Source organism: Zeugodacus cucurbitae, chromosome 4 (genome assembly GCF_028554725.1).
Source record: "Zeugodacus cucurbitae isolate PBARC_wt_2022May chromosome 4, idZeuCucr1.2, whole genome shotgun sequence".
In the NCBI taxonomy this organism is placed as follows: Eukaryota; Metazoa; Arthropoda; class Insecta; order Diptera; family Tephritidae; genus Zeugodacus; species Zeugodacus cucurbitae.
The window spans coordinates 4,595,991-4,600,167 of record NC_071669.1 but is presented as its reverse complement, the minus strand read 5'-3'; positions in this window follow the sequence as shown (position 1 = coordinate 4,600,167).

Genomic DNA, 4,177 nt, shown 5'->3' with positions numbered 1-4,177 from the left:
TTGGTTTAAAGGAAAAATTATACAAATATTTTCTAAACTTATTTTAATCCGAGTTCCAATTGAAAAATAAAACGTATGTATATAAAAAATATTTTTTTTTTTTTTAATTTTCCAATTTCGGAAAATAATTAGTACTTGAATACACTATATTTTTGATACTAATTAAAATATAATATTAATAAATATTATTCTCACAGTATATAAAAATTAGCAAAATTTAGAAAATATTTTAAAAATATTTTTTTTTATCTTTTATAAATATTTTTATTAAAAAACCAAAACTATACCCCCCTATTGGGACTGGCAGTAGAATAGACTCCAATAGTTAATAATAGTTCTAAAACATATCATTGAGTCTATTATATTTGATATTTCAATTGAGTAACTTGGTTGGAAAAATTCAAATAGTTCTACTGATTGAAAAATTTTTGTCGATAAATGAGCGATAGAAAAGCATTCACAGTCGATGGTTAAGCAAACGACACTTATATTAGAACCTGCAGTCGATAATCGCTCAGTAGTTCGATAATAATAATTATCTACCGCCAGTCGATAATTGCAAGAGGGATGATAATCTCCATCTAAAAATATTTTACTTTGCCTAATTTTAAAAATTATATAAATTTTATGTTTGTATTAAAATTTATATAATATATTTGTTTAAAATTTCTAAAGATCTGCTTAGTTTTTTTTTTTAATTTTTTTGTACATTTTTTTCAGAAATTTTTTTCAAACCCATAATTTTTATTAAAATTTATGAAAATGGAATTTATATGTAAATAACAATTTTTCTTTGTTAAAATATGACCTTTTTATATGATACATTTTTTTATTAAAAAAAGTGTTGCTAAATATTTTTTTATAAAACATATTTTTTTTTTTAAATCTTAAATTTAAATTTTGAGACAGAAATATTGAATAAATATAATTATTTTTTTTTTTTATAAAAATAATGTCGAAAAAATAAAAAAAATTACGGTAAAAAATAGTGTTTCCCAAACAGCATTTTAAAAAATAAAACTTTTTAAAAAAAGTTTGCTTATATTTTTTTTTAATTTTTTCCAAATTTTTTTTTAAGAAAATTTTTCAAACCTATAATTATTTTTAAAATTTGTGAAAATGGAAATTACATGTAAATAATTTGTGAAGTCAAATTTCATATGCCAATTTTTTTTTATTTAATAAAGTTTTACTAAATATTATTTTAATAAATTGTAAATTTTAAAGATAAGATATTTTAAGATAAAAATTTTGAAAGAATATAATAATCTTTTCCGATAAAAATAATGTCGAGAAGAGAAAAAATTTGGGCAAAAAATAGTGTTTTAAAAAATAATATATTCAAACTAGTATAAAAAAAATAATTTCCAAAATTAAAAAAATTTAAAATTGACGTATTTGGTTACAATTTCTAAAGCTTAAATTTTTTTTTATTTTTTTTTTCAGAAAATTTTTTCAAGCTCATAATATTTACTAAAATTTATGAAAATAGAAATTAGATATAATTTTAATAAATTTATAATAAATAACTTTTTTTTTTTTAAATATGGCCTTTTTATATGGCAAAATGTTTTTATTTAAGAAATGTTAATAAATATTATTTTAATAAAATATATATATTTTTTTAAATTTTAATGTTAAATTTGAGACAAAAAATTTGAAAAAATATAATTGTTTTCGATAAAAATAATGTCGAAAAGATAAAAAAATAGCCTAAAAAATAGTATTTTTAAAAAATAGTATTAATAAATAATAATTTAGTAATAATTTCCATAAAAAAAAATTAAAATTTACGTATTTGGTTATAATTTCTAAAGATCTGCTTGGATGTTTTTAAACTTTGTTTTCAGAAAATTTGTTCAAAACTATAATTTTTAGAAAAAAATTATCGTAAACAATAATTTACTTTAAGAATTTATTTACTTTAAAATTCAATTTATTTATTCATTTAAAAAAAAATAGTAATTTTTTTTTCATCAGAAATTAGACCTCAAAACCATTTACAATATAAACAAAATCTATTTTGAGTAAAAAAAAATAATAATAAAAACAAAATAATGATAATAAAAATCGAATTCCAAATAATTTAATATCATTATAAAAAAAAAATATATTTTAAATATATTTCTTGCTTAATTATTACCCTAATCGTCTTGCATAAAAATTTCCCAGCATTTCCTATGCAACACCAATACCTAATACAATTGCAACAAAGTTTCGAGGCTAATGAACTTCTGTTGACTATGTACCGACATAGTTCTACAAACACACACACACATCCATACATAACCATAACCCATTTTTAATTTCCTTATATATGCCAGAAATCTTCCACGTCGAAAGCAGCGACCGCGCCAACTACCATACCATGGCGTACGTACTTTCACAGCATGCGGCGACCTTAACTCGCAGCAGAAAATAAGAAAAAGAAGAAGAAGCGGAAAAGAGGAAGAAAATATATATAGGAAATCACTGTTAGTTTTCATAGTTGCAAATTTCGCTTGCTCTTCGGCTGTTGGCTGTGCGCGCTTTTGGCGGGAAACACCGCCAATGTCTGTGGCGCTGTCTGGATTTTCATTAGAGTAACATGGGCTAGTTGTGCGCCATGCGGAGGTGTAGAGAAGCTCGCAGATTTTATACATGCCTTAGTCGCTAATGCTCAAACACAATTTGACTTTTTTGTGTTTTTCGTTTTGTTGTTGTCGTTGTTGCTCGCCGTCGCCTGCCTTTTCCTTTTTAATTTTCATTTTCTAATATTTAGTTTTATTTTCAATTCACTTTGCTGTGCTTTGTTTTAATTTCTCTTTGATTTTGCGAATTTTCATTGCTTTCTTATTGTCGCTGTCCGCAAGTGCGGCTGTTTGTATGTTTATACTCGGAATCTTCAACTTTTGTGTGAGTGTTGATTATGCAGTCGACGTCGCTGCTGGCGCTAATAGTTGTGTTGCCACTAACCTTATCGCGGCAGAGACAACGTAACTGGCAACGTCGTACGTTGTTGTTATTGTTATTGTTTTTGTTGTATTTATAATGTCGCCTCGTCGTCGTCGCCGCCAACGTCTTCAATGAAAGTCAAAGTAAAATCCTAAAAACGTCAAAACATAATGCGAGCAAATAATAAACGCAAAGCAAGCATGCAATAGCTCTACAAATTACAACAACAACAAAAATATTAGCAACAATTGCAGTCAACGCGCCAGTTATCTATCAATGCGCGCTAGAAGAGACAGCGTTGCTTTGGTTCATTTTCTTCACTTTCCACATTTCTTACCTCTTTGGTGTTGTTATTGTTGTTGGCGGCAAAACAAACTGCGCGAAGCAACAGCAGCAAAACTTTGATAAGCGCTCCTCCTGAAGTCGTCGCGTGTTTATTTTGCGCTTTTCCAATGCGCCTCCAAAGTAGAAGAGCAGTTGTTCGCGGTGTGTGCAGGGGCGCATGAGTAACTTTTTTTTTGTTTTATTCGCATTGCAACCGGCAGTTGGCTGCGGCAGACACAAATTGACTAATAAAAATTGAAAACAGCGAAAGATAAGAAAAACGACCTGCTGGCGTGCAGAAACAAAAGAAATTAAAGAAAATTTGTTTGCGAATACGGCGCGTGTGGTGGGTTGCGTGTGGTGTTGTTACGTTTGTTTGTCGGCTTTTAGCAAGTGTCATTGATTGTAGATGCTATTTAAAGTAAATGGTAAGGCGGAGCTTTGCATTTGCTGAGGTGATGATGTATAAAACGGCGTGGCGACAGCGATAAATGCTTGTGATAGATGTATATGTGTGGGAGGTGTGCCAATGCAACTAGATGTACAGTGGTACGCAGTTTAGGTAAGAGTTTTTAGATTCATACTGGGGTCTTTTTACGATTTGAAGGCCCTCTAATAAATTTAGAAGGGTATAATTGAGAGCTTTGTTCTTTATTATCGAGTTTTCGTATGAAGTTGGAAGAAAATTATAAATTTTATTAACTGATATAGATCCAAATAACACTGGAGCTTGGTTTTATTATGAGAATTAATGTAAGTAAGTAGCCTAGTTGATAAAATTAAGTTATTATTTTCAATATAATTTAAAGAAAATAGTTCCAATAAGTGGGTTCGTTTAAGTTGCTTGATATAAGGTCAGGTTTTAGGTTAGGTTAACTTAGAATAAGTAAGGTTAGGTTAAGTCAGATTAGGTTATGTT